Source organism: Zootoca vivipara, chromosome Z2, assembly GCF_965207765.1.
Source record: "Zootoca vivipara chromosome Z2, rZooViv2.hap1.1, whole genome shotgun sequence".
Taxonomy (NCBI): domain Eukaryota; kingdom Metazoa; phylum Chordata; class Lepidosauria; order Squamata; family Lacertidae; genus Zootoca; species Zootoca vivipara.
Window position 1 is genome coordinate 27,258,197 of NC_142585.1, and position 18,684 is coordinate 27,276,880.

The window sequence follows — 18,684 nt, forward strand, 5'->3', positions numbered from 1 at the left end:
ATGCCTGGCAACCCCATTGCCTCGTTTGACAGGAAAGGGATGCAAGGCTTTCCCTGGAACTTCCCGCTGGGAAAACCTTGCCTAGGACACACTCTCTTTCTGGCCTTCATGGCCATTATTTTGGGTATGTACTTACTGAAATCACTGACATAACGCTTTGCAAGTGTACCATCTCCCAAAGTGGTCACAAAGTTTTCAGACAACTCAGGATCAATAAAAATCTATGGAATATAGCAGAACGTTTCCTGCTGTGGCCTTACCCCCAATGCATCAGGTTGCCCACTATTGGAACAGACCGCTGGACTACATGTGCCTTTAGCCTGATCTAGCAAGACTTTTCTTATGGAGGAAGCCTGATCAACAGCTGCCATTATCCTAAACTCCTTGTTCTTACCCTAACCTTCTTCTAGGGCTTGCTCAAGACATTTTGGCACCTGAGGCGAACCACACAATGGCACCCCCACCCTGCTACCACCAGCACAATGTCATGGAGGTGATGGTGTGGAATAAATTTTGCTTTATCTGGATAAAGTACAAAACCAGACTTCTAAGCACAACTCCAATACATACCACTCTGTAGTCCCCACACATTGAAGCACACGAGCATCAAGTTGCAGTGTTTTGGGCCTCTGAAGCTTTCAAGGTTACATACTTTTAGCATTCCAATTTCGATACCAAGGATAATTGTGTGAGCTCTGTGTTGTTCCCACCTTGTCTGCCCAATGCACATGATAACACACTCAGATATCAGGTTCAAACCCCAGCTTCCCCATAAAGCTCAAATGGTCACCTTGAGCCAATTACATCCTCACAGCCTAACCTACCTTACAGGATTGTTGTGAGCAAAAAATGGGGGAGAGGTTATCGGTCAGCAGCATCTGCTGAGATCAACTGGTGGAAGAAGTGTGTGTGTGTGTGAAGATAATAGAATTATTATTCTATTATTATTCTATTATTGAATCCTGACAAGACAGAAATACTGTTTGTGGGGAACAGGAGGCAGGCAGGTGTGGAGGACTCCCTGGTCCTGAACGGGGTAACTGTGCCCCTGAAGGACCAGGTGCGCAGCCTGGGAGTCATTTTGGACTCACAACTGTCCATGGAGTCACAGGTCAATTCTGTGTCCAGGGCAGCTGTCTATCAGCTCCATCTGGTACGCAGGCTGAGACCCTACCTACCTGCAGACTGTCTCACCATAGTGGTACATGCTCTAGTTATCTCCCGCTTGGACTACTGCAATGCGCTCTACGTGGGGCTACCTTTGAAGGTGACCCGGAAACTACAACTAATCCAGAATGCGGCAGCTAGACTGGTGACTGGGAGCGGCCGCCGAGACCACATAACACCGGTCTTGTAAGATCTACATTGGCTCCCAGTACATTTCCGAGCACAATTCAAAGTGTTGGTGCTGACCATTAACACCCTAAATGGCCTCGGTCCAGTATACCTGAAGGAGCGTCTCCACCCCCATTGTTCTGCCCGGACACTGAGGTCCAGTGCCGAGGGCCTTCTGGGGGTTCCCTCGCTGCGAGAAGCCAAGTTGCAGGGAACCAGGCAGAGGGCCTTCTCGGTAGTGGCGCCCGCCCTGTGGAATGCCCTCCCACCAGATGTCAAAGAGAAAAACAGCTACCAGATTTTTAGAAGGCATCTGAAGGAAGCCCTGTTTAGGAGTGGCTGGGGAAACCCAGCCAGATGGGCGGGGTATAAATAATAAATTATTATTATTATTATCATTTATTATTATTATCATCAACTGTAGAGCTGGAAGGGACCTCAAGGAACCTCCAGCAGTGAGATGGTCTGGTCATTTCCTGAAGTCTTGCAGACCTCATGGGCACACTACTGAAATCCAGCCCCCATTACACATGGAGTTTGTTGTGTATTGAGTCAAAGGATTTTATATCTGTATTATTATTGTCTGTATTTGCATTAGGATAAAGTAACTGCCTTTTGGTTCCAGAGGGTACAGCTACTATTGGTTCATTTAAGCTGCTGTATTTGGATCCTCTGTCTTATTGGTTTCCTCCAAAAGGCAGCACTGTGATTGCTTGATATTGTTCCCTCCAAAATGTATCCCTTCCTAGCTAGTCCCCTGTCCCTATAAATGTAGCTTTCCTCTCCTCAGTCTTCAGTCTTGTTCACTTTAATAAAGAGCTGTTACTAGAGAACTGTCTCCAGCATGTTTTGTCAAGAGAGCTGAAATCACAAACCCCACGTCACAACAACTGGCGACGAAGGTGGGATCCGGAATGCTGAGGAGCGGTTAAACACAACCCTGCCTCAGAGTCCGGATTGCAGCTGAGAACAAGACTCACTGGCCAGCTGAGAAGACGACCCTGCCCGCTAGGACAATGGAGAGTCCAAGGGTATTGGAGCCCTTCCAGCCATCAGAGCCCCACACCTGGGAAGACTACGTCGAACGCTTCGAGTTCTTTGCAGTGGCTCAAGGGATCACCGATGCCAGCAAAAGAAGGGCCACATTCCTGAGCTACTGTGGGCCCGAGACCTTCAAGCTGGCCAAGGCATTACTTGCTCCAGCGAAGCTGAGTGAGACATCTCTCAAAGATATTCTTGCCTGCCTAACAAGCCACTTGGCGCCTACTGAGACCAAGATGGCCCGGCGGATGGAGTTCCATAAGAGGCAGCAGCATGCTGGGGAGTCTGTATCCACATTTCTGGCTGAACTCCGGAAGCTCGCTCAGCACTGCGGCTTCCAAAATCTGGAAGAGACTCTCCTGGATCGGTTTATTGGTGGTCTGAGCAGCAAGAAAGCCAGAAGACGCATCGTGGCTAAAGAAGAGGTTACCCTTGCTTCAGCCTTGAAAGAGGCCACCGCCACGGAGAATTATGAAAGAGAGGAGCTTGATGCCAGTCGCAAGGCCACTAAGCCACAGATAGAAGTTGCGCATGCCATGGACGAGCTAGAGGCTACTCCGAGCCAGAGCCCAGTCCGTGGGGTCGAGTCGGTGCGTCAGGCCTGCACAGTGCACAGAGATCGCCGAGGCAGTTGCCCAGGTTGTGGCGGAAACCATGAAAGGAAGAGTTGTCGTTTCAGGGATGCTATCTGCCGGACGTGCGGAAAGACGGGTCACATCGCCAGGGTCTGTAGATCGGCGGCGTCGGGAGCGACAGGAGCACCTAGACTGGAGCATCGCAGACCGCCCACAGCAACTCGTTTTCTAAAGGACTGCCACTACGTAACGGAGATCAACGGGAGGGCCGTGCAGTTTCCAGCGCAAGGCAAGGCACACGTCAAGGTGAAGATTGAGGGTCAGCAGTGCGACATGGAGGTGGACTCCGGATCCGCATTCACCATCGTGTCGGACCAGACCGCGAAGACATTCTTCCCCAGGGGTAAGTTGCCCCCTCTGGAGCCCTTTCCGGCAACCTTGCAGTCGTACTCAGCAGGCCGCATCCATGTTATGGGAATGTGTGCCGTGAGAGTACAGTTCCGGGACAAACAGGCTGTACTCAAACTGGTGATTGCGAAGGGCAGTCGCCCCAGTCTCCTGGGCACTGACTGGTTCCCTGCCCTGGGACTGAGTATCTCAGGGCTTAATTCAATCCAAACCTGCCCTGAGATGAGTGAGGTATTATGCAAGGAATTTGCTGGTCTCTTTAATGGAAAACTGGGTTGTTATAAAGGGCCCCCAGTTGACTTCGAGTTGGACCCCGGGGTGGCTCCAATCCGACTCAAACCAAGGCGAGTGCCATTTGCACTGCAACCCAAGATCGAGGCAGAGCTGGATAAATTGGTCAAGCAGGGAGTTCTCTCACCCGTGGACTCTGCTAAGTGGGAGACTCCAATCGTCACACCCCTTAAAGCAAATGGGGAAGTCAGGATATGTGCAGATTACAAATGTACTATCAATAAGGCACTCAGGGGAAACTCATACCCCATTCCAGTCGTATCACATCTGTTGGCTAAACTGGCTGGGGGCAAGGTGTTCGCCAAAATTGACCTGGCACAAGCTTACCAACAGCTGCCAGTAACCCCACAATCAGCGGAAGCACAGACTATTGTCACACATAAAGGGGCGTTCAGAGTTAACAGATTACAGTTCGGAGTTTGTGTGGCCCCAGGGATTTTTCAAGGGCTCATGGAACGCCTGTTAAGAGGTCTGCCGGGGGTCTTGCCATTTTTTGATGATGTTTTGATTGCTGGAAAAGACCCACGGGAACTGGTTGCGCGTGTCCGTGCAGTGTTGCTCAAGTTCAAGGAGGTGGGGTTGCAACTGAAAAAAGAAAAATGCAGTTTTGGGGTGCCAACTGTGGATTTCTTGGGGTTTAAAATTGATGCATCAGGCATCCACCCCACAGATGCTAAGATTAAGGCCATCATCGAGGCACCACGACCACAGAACAAGACGGAGTTGCAGTCATTCCTGGGACTTATTAACTTTTATCATTCGTTCTTACCCCAGAAAGCTTCGGTAGCTGAACCATTACATAGACTATTGCAGAAAAAGAATGTGTGGCGATGGGGGCGGGAGCAGCAGAAGGCTTTTGACTCCTTGCGAGGAATGCTGAGTAGCAGGAGCGTCCTTGCTCATTATGATGAGTCAAAGCCGCTGGTCCTGGCATGTGATGCCTCTCAATACGGTCTGGGGGCTGTGCTGAGTCATAGGGAACCGGATGGGTCAGAAAAGCCCATCTCTTTCTATTCCCGTACGTTGTCGCCCACAGAGCGCAACTATGCTCAAATTGATAAAGAGGCACTGGCTATTGTGTCCGGAATCAAAAGGTTCTATGATTATTTGTACGGTTGCCATTTCTCCATTGAAACGGACCACAAACCACTGTTAGGGTTGTTCAACCCAAACAAACAAACGCCACAAATTCTCTCCCCCAGAATGTTGCGTTGGTCAATATTCCTGAATGGGTTCCAGTACACCTTGACCCATGTGCCAGGGAAACAGTTGTGCCATGCTGATGCGCTGAGTCGATTGCCCCTTCCTGGCGGGAGCAATGAGGATCCTGCTCCGGCGGAGCACATTATGATGCTAGAAACACTTCCGGGGGCTCCTGTAACAGCTACGGATATAGCTGAGAAAACTAGGAAAGATGCTGTTCTCTCCCGTGTGCTCACTTGGGTGGGGAGGGGGTGGCCAGGTGGTCCGCATGAAGAAAAATTCAGGCCTTATGCGACAAGGCAGCACGAATTGTCCATGCATAAGGGTTGTCTCCTATGGGGAGATAGGGTGATAATCCCAGCACCACTGAGAAACAGGGTTCTTGAGACGCTTCACATGGGACACCCGGGAATGGTCAGGATGAAGTCGCTAGCCCGATGTTATGTGTGGTGGCCTGGAATGGACCAGAACATAGAACAATGGGTACGAACATGCAAGGCATGCCAAGAGGTGCGGCCAGAAGTGGCCAGAGCACCAGTCCACTGGTGGGAGCAGTCCAGGACTCCCTGGAGCCGGCTGCACATAGATTTTGCTGGGCCATTCCAAGGGAAGGTCTTTTTGGTTATCGTTGATGCATATTCCAAATGGTTAGAAGTGGCGATGGTCCCTAGCATGGCATCAGCTGCCGTAATCAAGGTGTTGAGGCAGCTGTTTGCTATCCACGGGTTACCTGAGACCATTGTATCAGATAATGGGGCAGCTTTTGTATCCCAAGAATTCAGGGCATTCTTGGCTGATAACTTTATAAGAGGGGTCACATCCGCGCCCTTTCACCCATCCTCCAATGGGCAGGCTGAGCGCATGGTAAGAACAGCCAAAGAATCCATTGCGCGCTTAATGGAGGGTAACTGGTCGGCTCACATTGCGCGAATGTTATTTTTGCAGCATGCGACGCCGTGTACTGCGACGGGCAAGTCGCCAGCCGAGCTGCTCTTAGGTAGAAGACTGGTAACGGTGCTGGATTATGTCCACCCAGATAAAATGCCAAACCGTAATTCAAGAGCAACCCCCCAGGCTGAGACTGACACAACAAGGTATCTCGCCCCTGAAGATCTGGTCTGGGTGAGGAACTATTCACGAGGTCCGCGGTGGGTGGCCGGTGTGATCACCCGGGCTAGTGGACCTGTGTCCTATTATGTGACCTTGGAAAATGGGCAAGTTTGGAAGAGACATATAGATCAGCTGAGGCGCCGGGCGCTCAGCAGGGAGGAGTCAGATAATTCATCCCTGGCTAATGACGCACAGCTGCAAGACCAGAGTGAAAATGGTCCAGAGGTACAGTCACCAGGGGCTTCAGCAAATGAACCAGGGTCTGCTAGTCCTCATGATGACGAGGTACAGGTCGGGGACCCTGAGATGTCTGGGACTCCATCTGTTCCTGATGAAACCCCTATAGCAGCCCCTCCACCACAGGTAACACCCAATCCAGAACCTGCAACACCTGTTGTCAGGAGATCAGGTAGAAGTAGTAGGACCCCACAGTACCTGAGGGATTACGTCTGCTGTGCTCACTAGGGGGGGAGGGGTGTTGTGTATTGAGTCAAAGGATTTTATATCTGTATTATTATTGTCTGTATTTGCATTAGGATAAAGTAACTGCCTTTTGGTTCCAGAGGGTACAGCTACTATTGGTTCATTTAAGCTGCTGTATTTGGATCCTCTGTCTTATTGGTTTCCTCCAAAAGGCAGCACTGTGATTGCTTGATATTGTTCCCTCCAAAATGTATCCCTTCCTAGCTAGTCCCCTGTCCCTATAAATGTAGCTTTCCTCTCCTCAGTCTTCAGTCTTGTTCACTTTAATAAAGAGCTGTTACTAGAGAACTGTCTCCAGCATGTTTTGTCAAGAGAGCTGAAATCACAAACCCCACGTCACAACAGAGTTCGCATGGTAGACTAAGTGTTTCCAGTTTATTTGTATAGAAACACAAAGATGGCTTGTTTAAGCCACACAACCATCTGGACTTGGAGTGATCAGCTCAGATGTCCTTCCTGGTCAGTTACACAGTGCAGAAAAGGGAGATAAACAAACAAACAAACAAACAGACTTGATTTCCTTCCTTCCAAGGTGAGGGGGCATGACTTCGTTAAGTCTGGGAAAACAGCTTACTCTATGGCCTTAACCCCTTCATGCATTTACTAGAGCTAAGCATGCTGGTTATATGTGGCTGATTTGTCCCACAGGTCTGTTGTACTTGTTGCATGCAAAGCAGATGCTCTTCCAGTCAGCTGCAACCTTTCCCACAGACGTTGGAGGTATGAGTTTTCTGCTGTACATAGAAGGAGGCTGGGATGGTTTCCCTTTAGAAATGTTGTTTAATGAAGTCAGAACAGCAAGTGCCTCAAAGTTTTGAAGAAACACCAAGACTCTGGAGGATCAGTGATAATGGTCCAGGTAGGTGAGTTGCCATAAGGAAAACCCTGGGGCCTAACTTGAGTACTGAAGAGTGTTTGGTATCTGGTGGGCGGGGCTTGTGTGTTTTGCTCCGGAATCAGCCCCTCCCTTCAGTCTGTGTTCCGTTAAGAATGTCAGTTAAGAGGGACCAACTGCCTCTTCTTGCTTCTTGCCTCAGACTTGCCTTAAGTGGTTGTATTTAGTTTCTATCATTCAGGGCTGGATTTAGGTTTGAAGAGGCCCTAAGCTACTGAAGGTAATGGGGCTCTTTATATGTCCAGCTGTTCTTTGTCGCTGTTCTTTGTGTTGAATATACTGTATGCTATATGGTAATTTATGGACCTAATAGGTATCTGAAGCCATTTGCACATAACAAATAGGAGCCTACACAAAACACTGTTGCTGTATGTAGGTTTTATTTTATTTGTTTTTTATCTTATATTTTGGAAATGTACATCCAGTTTTTTTTCCCTTTAATTTTTTTTGGGGGCCCCCAAGAGAGAGGGGCCCTAAGCTATAGCTTGTTTAGCTTATATGTAAATCTGGCACTGAGATCCTCATTATGTTATTTTGTTACAGTTTTCTTTATTATTAAAGCTTGGTTTAGATTTGCGTGAGCCACTTATTTTTCTCAAAGGAAGAGAAACTCTGCTGCTGAATGGTGGAATATCCTAAACTTGGGTGAGTGAGGGGATATTCCTGGTTTGCCAATGTTGTAAGCCAAAAATGGCTTATCTTCTGAGTTAGCCCAATAATTTTGGTAATCACCCCCACCCAGCTCCTGTTGCCAAGGTAACAGTGCCATCCTTGTGACATCTCTTGCTGCTGGCTTAAAAGTGCTGGAGGGGATGTAACACTCTAGGTACCTATGTCCACATGTCCGCATTGGGAAGGTTGTAAAAATATTTTTGGTCTGGGGGGTTAATGTAAATAATGTGTGGAATGATAATAGATATGACACCTGAACTAGCATTGTTGGGCATAAGAGCTACCCACCCTCAGGGATCACTGATTTGCTCTCCTTTGTGTTAATGGCAGCGAGCATGGAAGTTGCCAGTGGCGGAAACATAAGGAAGGTTTAAATATTGTATCCAAATAATATGGTCAGTAGCATTGGCTGAGAAACTAATAAGTAGACTCAAAGCTGCCAGAGGAAATTCTAGTCCCTTTTCATTTTATAATACTTGGCAACCATCAATGGTTTTTGTAAAGAAACCAGAACATGACAGAAATAAATCCTCCTTCAGTGCACGCAAGAATATGGCCAGACCTTTTGAAATAATTGTTGAAATGTTTATTATAAGATATTGTACACACTGAAACACTGATCAGTATGAGTGTCGCAATTTGTTGTTTTATGTATTCCATGTAATTTGCAGTTTTGTTGCATTATGATGGGCACCATCCTGAAATCCTTTCATGACTGGCAGTATAAAAAATGTTTCAAATAAATAATGCAAGACTGTTATCCTTCTGGACTTTTGGAATGTCCGTCTTTTGTTATGTCTTTGACAGATGTTCTGGTTTCTATAGGACTTGTCAATATGCTAAACCTATAGATAGTCCTTGTTCCCTGCCCTTGAATGTATGTTTTACTTACATTGTTCTCTCAGTGAATTACGCTGTACCTGATTTCTTACGGTTTGAGAGTGATAAGATGCTATTTCCTTGGTCTTCTAAGCTTGTGCTCTTTTTATGAGTGATTTGGCCAAATTGTTGGTGATGCCTGCCAATGTGAGCCAGTGTGAAAGAAGCTTTGGAATGCCCCTGAGGATTTGGCAATACAATGGTGTTATCCACCACAGCTGGGAAACCACTGCATATATTTGCCAGCCTGGTGTTGGGATCTGCTCTAGGAAGCTGTCCTCTGATGTTCTATTTTATTTTATTTTATTTTATTTTTAATGTTCTCTGTGTTGTTCAAGACTGAGAAGCTTAGGTGGTGTCTGAAGAAAATCACACCCAGGATTTGGGGTTGCTGTTTGCAAGAACACCCTCAATAGACCCCTTTCATCCAAAGAAGCCAAGAATAGTCTCATGTTTCCTCTTAGATGGGATGTTCCTGGGACTGGGGCATAGACCCATGGCTCAAACTCGCATAGGCTAATTTATATGTATTAGATGCCTTTAGCAAATTAAGATGGCAGGTGGATGGGGCCTTTGCAGTGTACCCAGCTGCCCTCATCATCATCATAAGTAATAAGGTAGTAAGTAATAATGATATTCTTGCATGCCACCCCACTCTCAGTGATGTGAGATTCCAGGGGTTTCAGGCACTTCCCCAGGGTTCATGTTTCCTTTTAGAAAGAGGCACAGCAGAGACTGTGGGACCAAATATGGTATATATTTACACATATATACAACCTGAGTCAACGATAGAGGGGTACACAGCATTAACACCCCTAAAGAGTCAATTTTCTGCATAACTGCAGCTTTGGATTCAAACAGAGATCAGACATTGATCTCAAACATTGCTCATACCCTCTCTCCAGTTTGCTGCTTTACTTCTAGGTCACATCAATGTAAAACTCCAAACTCATAACAATTTTATAATAGGACTAATACAAAATTTAAAGGGAGGGATGCTCAGTGCAAAAGACTAAGGTCATAGAACTCTGAGCCACCCCCTAATGATGTCCATGCTCTTAGATGGGGATGGGAGACCTCATACCAAGGGACCAAATGTGGCCCACCAGACCTTTCTGTCCAGCCCTTGGGACTCCCCCCAGACCACCACCCCTTCTCAGCCATACCCGCTCTCCACAGGTCATGCCCCACACCAGCCTTACTTCACATTCTCCTTGCTCAGAAGTGTCCTTGAATGCTGGTAATGCCTTTTGCTTGTGCAGTTGGAAAATAGAGAATGGTGTGTGAAGACACTGGCATACTGTGCAGAAGTAAATTTTATATTCATTGCTCTGACCACTTTCACTCCAAAGGCCACCTACCACTGGCATGCAGATTTTAGAAGCCTGTCCAGAAAGGGAATGCAACCTTTGGTTGGAAGGAAAGGTTCCCCACTTCTGTCTTGGATGCTCCATACAGAAAGAAAAAGGAAGCACTACTGGAGCAGTTATGTGTGTGGGTGCATTGGGGGTGGGTCCTTTTCAGGTCTTTGATCCTTAGGGGCAAATGCCTGACCACACCACCCTCTGAAGTGTGGTAGGACTGGTGTATGTCTCTAGCAGTCTCTCACAAGCCTTTAAGAGTGTGCATAGAGCCTTCACATCTCCAGATCTAACTCCAGCATGGCACCTTTTCTCCTGGGGCAGATGAGAGGTGAAGTATGGATGTGAGGCTGATCTGGATCAGGATCATGTTGGGGGCAAATAGTGATATTTCTTTTCTCCATGCCTTGGCCCTAGTCAGGCTCCCTCACTCTTGCTGTTAGGCAAGAAAAAACAAGTGCAGAAATGCTAATTACTGGCTTAACACAAACTGTTGTTTGGCCCAAAATCTGCATCTCTTAAACTTATGGTAATGGAGGCCCACTTTTCCCACTCTGAACTAAAACCAGGTGCATTGCTTGGGGCTATTCATGCCTGGATCTGAAAAGCAGGCCTGTAACCCAGTGTTGTTTGTTGTTGTTGTTTTAAAAAACAAAATGATAAATCTATTAGATTCATTGTGCAGTTCTATACATGCCTACTCAAAAGTTAGACTCTCTGAGTTTATTCAGGTTTATTCCCAGGTAAATGACCTGTCAGGCCAGGGGAAGGTACATAAACTGGTGGAGGAGGCACAGTCCCGTTGCAGCAACTGCTCCATATAGAGCACAGTCCTGGGAATAGCTGTCTAGAAGCTAGACTGGTGTGTGGTGTGTGTGTGGGGGGGGGGTGTATTCAGAGCTATGGGAACAACTCTAAGTGTTAGCTTTGACAATAAAGAGTTAACTATTTGCTGTGTGCATTCCTTTGGCTAGGAATGACACAACCTTGACACAACAATTGACAGAAGCTGATTGGAAGGAGGCATGGACATGACTAGCTGGATGTGCATGTGTTTTGTACACTGAAATAAATATATTTAGGATTTGGGGGTGCCCCCTAGCCCCCCTACCCCACAGACACCCATGACAAAAAAGACCTTAAAGACCCTAGAGTCACTGTAACATAGACAGCATACTACATTCAAAACATTATTTTTACAAGTCACAACTTTGAGGTGCTCTTAAATGCACTTGCATAGCCTATAGCATAGCATGCAGTTAGGCTACTCACTCATCATAGGAGCAGGTGCAGCCTTCCATATCTTGTCACATGCTTCTCAGGAAGATTTACAACTGGGGTTCATCCTAGCATCCTCCTAAAAGCTATGGGTGCTTTTATCTGTTGTTCAGGTTGATCACAGGTGCCAGGGTTAGCCAGGATCCATCCTAGAGGAACAGAGGCTGGGTGTTCCTGTGATATCCTGCAAGCAATTATGAACATCTTCCATGAACTTTTTGATTTCTTAGAGAAGACCCCTTTAATAAAAAGTGGGACAGTCATGCCCAGAAACAATATTGTGCCCCAAAAGCCACATTTCCCCTTAATCCAGAGGTGGGGAGCAGGAAAGCCTTGGAATTGAGGAAGGGAATCAATTACACAACTCTTTGCTAGTGAATCACATGCCTTTTAAGTAGCTACTTAACTCAGTAATAAAATTTAAATAAGCATGTATGTATATTGCCTCACAATAGGTGCATTATTAGAGGAAGAATAAGATAATTTGCAATTTAATGAACAAAACTTACCATTGTTGTTACAAGGCAAGGTCCTTGTTAAAGCTCTTCCCAGTTTTCCTTTAAAGAACAGATGGGAACTTGTGGCCCTCCAGATTTTATTGGACTCCAACTCCCATAATTCCCAGTCAACATGGTCAGTGGTCTAGCATCACGTGGAGGGTCACAGGTTTTCCAACCCTATTTTACATTTGTACACCAGAATCAAGTAACTTTAGATAATTAGGAATTGTTCCTTACTTGCAGTCCAACCAATTAAAATTTGGTCCTGCCGATTAAAACTACCACCACACACTAATGACTAGATTGTCATCCATTCATCTACCATTCAAAGGAATTAAAGCTCTAATTTGAACACAGCCATGCAGAATTACCATAGAAATTGTCCAGTTATGTTGTCAGAAGCTACAGAGAAGAGACTCATAGAAATGTAGAGTTGGAAGGGTCCCTGAGGGTCATCTAGTCCAATCCCTTGCAATGCAGGAATCTGTTGTTTTATTTCTGTTGCATTGCCAGATTGAGGTCCCCTCCCCTGATGTTGTCACACCCTCATTAGCTCCTGCCCAGAAGCCATTAACCTAATTTAAAGCAACTGCTTGTGCTAGTACAGACATGCTACTTGTCTTCAACTGCCTTTGCAACATCCAAGCAGATTCCTGAAAGCTGGAACAATCCCAATGCTGGAGAAGTGGCTCTCTAGAACATGAAATTGTTTCACAATGCTGAGAGTTTCTCAGTGATGAAAAGTTGCAGGAGGGGATGAAAGAAACCCATATGCTATCAAATGATACCTGTATATATTTATATATAAAAATGCCTTCCACCAGGTGCTGCTGGAAGGAATTTTTTTTATTTTGTTTCGACTACGTCAGACCAACATGGCTACCTACCTGTAACTATATATATATAGTGATAGAACTAGGGTAAACATGTGCCCTGCTTTGCACAGGAAAGAGACTCCTCCATTTGAAGGCTGAGAGTAGATTTGCATGTAAACTGTTACTTCTTTACTACACTTACCTGCTGAGGAGTAATAATACATTCTTATTACAATAGGAACCAAAGGGTCTGTTGGGGGAGGGGATTTAGTTTTGTTTCAATTAGCTTTTTATTTGTTAAATACTGTATAATTAATGCCCAAATGAGTCTCTGGAGTGGGGGGGCATTCAGACATGGGGAATATGCCATAGTCAAGAGGTGCTAGTGCTTCTTTCCCATTTCTTAGCATCCCTTTCACACTGACTGGCTGTCATCTTTTGGGGTAGTCAATGGTCAGGGATGATGGAAGTTGGTATCCAAAACTTCTTGAGGGCACCAAGTTGAGCAAGACCATGTTAATAAAGAGAGCCAGCAGGGAGAGCCAAACAAGGGTCTGCAGATTTTGGACAACAACTCTCAAAATTCCAAGCCAGCATGGCCCATGGTGAGAAATGCTGGTATGTATGTACAGTCCAACAATACCTAGAAACCCAAGGCTGGGAAGGTTGAGTTATAGTGGTTATAGTGTACACCACCCTGGTCTCTTTAGAGGAAGGACTGGATATAAATGTAATAAATAAAAAATTTTAATAGTTAATGCCACATAATACGTCCTGTCCATGCAGGTGTGGGAAGAAAATATTTAATATCTTAACATTTCAACTATACATGGGAATTTGAAGATTGATGGGTTTCCCCTTATTTGGGCGGGGATGCAATTCAGAAGTGATTATCTTGCATTGATTTCTTTCTGCACATTCAAATAAGCCCTTGATCTATCTGATGCATATCTGCATAAACATTAACGATGAGCCTGCAGTACCACTGCCCAGTTTTACTTTCATAGGAAGCTGCCTTATACTGAGTCAGTACTGTTGGCACTAGCTGGCAGTAACTCTCCAGGGTTACAGCTGGGAATCTCTCCCACCTGTACCTGGGAATACCAGGGATTGAACCTGGTGCCTTCTGCATGCAAAGAAAATGTTCTACCACCTACTACCTCCTGGGCAGCAGGAGCAGTTCAGTTTTCTTTTTTTCTTCTGTGGCTGATAAATGGAGCATATTCTTGGTTTCTAGTGTGGGATGAAGGAACTGCACACAGCAGCCTCATACGGTACTTGTTGTTGCCAAATCTCCACATTTCTCTGGTGCCACCCACTCTGCCTCCCTTGGCTCAACAAGGGTGTGGGTGTGTGTGTGTGTATTTGCATAGCACCATCCCCACAACAGCCTGCGATATTGTGCACTAGGCCTTTACTATATAGTCTATAAAATTAGTTCATGTGGTTTGTTTGTTTGTTTGTTTCTTACAGAGTTCAAGCACGTGTCCCTGACAAAAAAGATATGTACTGTAGAATTGTGGTCAGAAAATCCCAGCTTTACTAAAACAAACACATCAAGTTGCTTCTTTTTTCTCTGAATTCATTTTTTAAAAAAATGCCTAGTACTGTCCCCTCCTCTTCCACCTGCCCTTGACTGGTTAGCTGGCAGCCAGACAATATTTCCTCTTGGATTTAACTAGGAGGCAAAGTTTAAAAAAAATTAAAATGAGGGAAATAGGGTTGGAAGAACAGTCTCTGTGAGTGCATTGTGTCATGACTATTTTTATTCTGCTCCCTTATGATAACTTTTCACGGAAGGAAAGGGAACTTAAAGAGCAGAAGGGCGTGCCAGAGAGGAACTTTGCAGGAATGTGTGTGTGTGTGTGTGTGTGTGCGTGCGCACACTGCTTCTAACTCACAATTCCTTCACACTCCCTAAGGGAAGAAGGAGCCAATGTTTTCCTTGCCAGGAACAGCTCTTGCTGTGGCTTCCTGCTTGAAGGTTCAAAAACAGATGACGTCTAATCTGACAAAAGCCCAGTTCTCTCGCTGTAGTGGAAAGCCTGTGTGGAAAGCTGAACCACTTCAGACTGCGGGTGAGGGCTCATGGAGTTTAATGATGCCCCACGAAGAATACAGATATTCCCTGCATTGCACATAATGCTCTAGTTCAGCCTTCTCTCTGCCCTACCTGCACAGGTGTTTTGGGGTGGTGGTGGTATAGACAAGGATGCAGTCATGTGAGTCCTGCCCCCAACCCTGCAGTCTCAAGTGATGCAGCCCAGGACAGAGTGATGACCCCAGTGAGAACTAGATCAGAGTGACTCAATCCACTGATAACAAAGAGAGTCACTCCTGTTGTCCTGACTCATTTTGCCCACAGCTTACACCAGCCTTCCCTAGCCTTGTGTCCTCCACATGAGCAGACTACAGTTGAGTTGACTGGGGCTGATGCGGGTTGTATCCTAAATTGTTCTGGACGGCACTGGCTTGGGTTGCACCCTCAACTAATTCTATTTGCTTTGTTTAAAAAAAGAAAGAAAATAAATGCCAGAATCTTGCTTTTTAAAACTAACAGGGGCTTCAATGCCAGCTGCCCTCCTAGGACACAAACGTATAGCTAGGCACCCATAAAATAGCTAACAAAACACACAGGCTTGAGCCAATTGGAGGCAATAGGTCATGTGATACACCATTAGTTCTTCAGCAGGTTAAAAGTGTGAACAGGAAGGAGAGGTGAAGGGGCTGTCTCCTGATGGAGTGGCACTTCAGTTTCTACTTCAACCTGGCTGCTGGTTTTTCTTTCTTTCTTATAACAGATTATGGGGGCAATCCTCATCTGATGGGGTGGGGTGGGGTGTAGATTCTGCTTAACAGGCCTCTGCAGAGCTTGTCTGACCATAGCTGCCAAGTTTTCCCTTTTCAGGTGAGGAAGCCTATTCAGCATAAGGGAAAATCCCTGTAAAAAAGGGATAACTTGGCAGCTATGTGTCTGACTCCCATAGCGGGAGTCTTTTCCATGAAACGTGCCCGCCACACTGCTGCAGCTTAATCTAATCTGATGCTACATGCTAGTAAGCAGTAATGCAGTTCCAGATTCTTCTATTGAAGCCTTGCAGTGCATACAGACAGGCATGGGCATTTCACCCCTGGCCTTTTGACCCATTAAATCCCTGGTTGGCTGGGAGGCCACTTAAGTTAGGTCTAATAGACCAAAATTTTAAAGCAATGTGAACTAAAATAGCTTCTGGGAACCTTTTGGAATTAGTTTCACAGTAGATCTGACCCTGGCCTTGTGTGAAAGGATTTCCCATCACCGTGAGAGTCTTCTAACCTGGGAATGCCAGGCATTCAACCTGGAACCTTCTGTGTATAAGCTCTATCACTCTAGGTAAAGGTAAAGGTAAAGGGACCCCTGACCATTAGGTCCAGTCGTGACTCACTCTGGGGTTGCGCGCTCATCTCGCATTATTGGCCGAGGGAGCCAGCGTATAGCTTCCAGGTCATGTGGCCAGCATGACAAAGCCGCTTCTGGCAAACCAGAGCAGCACATGGAAACGCCGTTTACCTTCCCACTGTAGCGATTCCTATTTATCTACTTGCATTTTGACGTGCTTTCGAACTGCTAGGTTGGCAGGAGCTGGGACCAAGCAACGGGAGCTCACCCCGTCACAGGGATTCGAACCGCCGACCTTCTGATCAGCAAGCCCTAGGCTCAGTGGTTTAACCCACAGCGCCACTTGGGTCCCACTAGGCTATAATATGACAAACAATTTTGCTGAAGATGGGAGCAGGGCAATATGACTAGGTCTGGAGTGATTTAACCTTATTCTCTGTCTAAACAACTTAGAATTCAGGGGTTCTCAATTTGTGGCCATACATAATGTAAAACTGCAGCAAGGATTCTTGATATTGGGGTTCCCATGATACCTTATTCCCTCAACCAAATATAAATTAAAGCTGAGGCATGATGGAAACAAAGTGTATTTTTATTAAACAACAGTCCATGAGGCATAAATCTTGACAGTTTCACTATTAAAGTCACAGAACTTATCTTCTGTCAGAAATCCTGTTTCAGGTTTGAACAATAATTTTACTTCTATGAACTTTACTTGTTATTCTCCACAACAGAACTGTTTTTGTTAAAAATATGTCTTCCTAGAATGGCTGCCCATTTTAACTCTGCCTGTAAAACCCCACTAACTCATTTCCATGTCCTTTTCTGTATCCTAAGGCTGTAGGCAATTAAACAGGTTTATCCTGCTTGACAAACCTCTAAGCACACCCAGCTACTACTTCTTCTTTGTCATAGCCGAGTGAGATTGTCTTCCATGAACACGTTGGTGTTTTTTTTTTTAAGGATGGCAAACTGCCACATGCAGCACCTTACTTGGATGTGTCTGGAGTCTTGGAAGCTTGACTACCCTACGTTCTCCTACAAATGGACCTTGAGCTTGTTTGGAGGTTCTAGCAGGGGAGCGCAGCTATCGTATACCCTTGACCGAAGAACGGTACACTCCTTCTATCTGGGAAGGTCGTCCTCTTCCACCGAGCGCGCAGCTTCGGGAGGGACACACATGGAGCGGTGAGGGAGGGAGGGGACACCCGCCTAGCCAGCCAGATCAGCCAAATCAATCAGTGGGGTGACAGATGTTGCAGCCAGATCACCCTCACATCCATGAACACGGTTTTAACAGTGAGTCCGTAAGTGACTGTGGAGACCAATTCTGGATCTACATGTCCTTCCACAGTGGGGGCATAGGTTTCCGAATGGGAGTTGATCATGGTGAGGGTTTGCCAAATGTGCCTTCCTCTTAGCACATTTCTCCCTTTCATCCTGAGTTTGAGTGTCTTCAGATTCCATGACACCTTTGGTAAAGGCTGTTTTCCGATTAGAGCGCTCGCAGGCCAGTGTTTCTCAGTTGACGGTGTTTATACTACATTTTTAAAGATTTACCTTGAGAGATTGGATGAAGATATTTTAATTTTTTTAAAAGTATATTTATTGAAGATTTTCAAACACACTCACTCATACCAAAATTACAAAACAGAAAAACATACACACCAAAAAGAAACAAAACAAAAAAAATACAAAATACAAAAACAAAAATACAAAGACCAAAATACAAAAATACTAAAAACATCAATTTCTAACTTAAATCTTAGTCATCACTTTTTGGACTCCCCCGACCTCCCCCCCTTTGGGTTCCTGTTACAATATTATTTAGACAGTATTCATTGTATTTTTACTTATCTTAAACATTCTTTTCTCAATCCTTTCTTCTTATTTTCCACTCTTATTCCCAATATTAATACAATCACTTTTAATCTAATATTTCAAACCAAATAATTCTAATCCCCTTTATTCATACTCTAAAGCTTTCCCCCTCTGCCTATAATTTTTATTAACAACGAATCCTCGTTCTAACATTAATTCTTGTATCACATATTATTTTAAACCGTAATAACATAATTCCCCCCCTTCTCCCAGATCCAGATTTTCCAGAAACTTAAGCGAGATCCATATATCAAACCAGTATAGGGCCAAACCATTTCATCCATCTCATACAACATTTATAAGTTTTTACCCCACTCCCACTCTTTCCCACAGCTTCCACCAACCACTTTCCCTCCTCTTCTGCTGTCTCCCACCTATGTCTTTGCATCTAACTTCCCAGAGCATGCCCTGTCCTCCCCCTCTCACTGGGAAGACCAGAGTCCACTCTGGTTCATCTTTGAGGAGTTCTTGAATCCAGTCCTTTTTCTGTTCCACACCTCCCACTTGTGGAACATTCTGCCATCCTTCTTCTTCCTCTTCCTGTTGCGCCAGTTCTCCGTCTGTCGTAAAGATGTCCA

The 18,684-nt window shown here is 45.5% G+C and overlaps 1 protein-coding gene and 1 long non-coding RNA gene across 4 annotated transcripts in view; one reads left to right on the forward strand and one right to left on the reverse strand.

The window, feature by feature from the left end:
- The window catches only part of ARHGEF9 (Cdc42 guanine nucleotide exchange factor 9), a 338,518-nt gene that overhangs the window by 30,703 nt on the left and 289,131 nt on the right, over positions 1-18,684 (forward strand). Inside the window, exon 1 of one of the 3 annotated variants that reach the window (XM_088664655.1) lies at positions 7,170-7,305. The exons of the other annotated variants lie outside the window; for them this stretch is intronic. The gene's annotated coding sequence lies outside the window, so the exon portion shown is untranslated. Of the gene's footprint in view, positions 1-7,169; positions 7,306-18,684 lie in introns of those variants that run through there. 3 annotated transcript variants of the gene reach the window in all.
- LOC148686598 (uncharacterized) lies at positions 11,246-12,532 on the reverse strand. Its single transcript, XR_015948674.1, has 2 exons — positions 12,403-12,532; positions 11,246-11,715 (listed from the first exon to the last, which is right to left on the reverse strand). It is a non-coding gene; the product is annotated as an uncharacterized LOC148686598 (long non-coding RNA).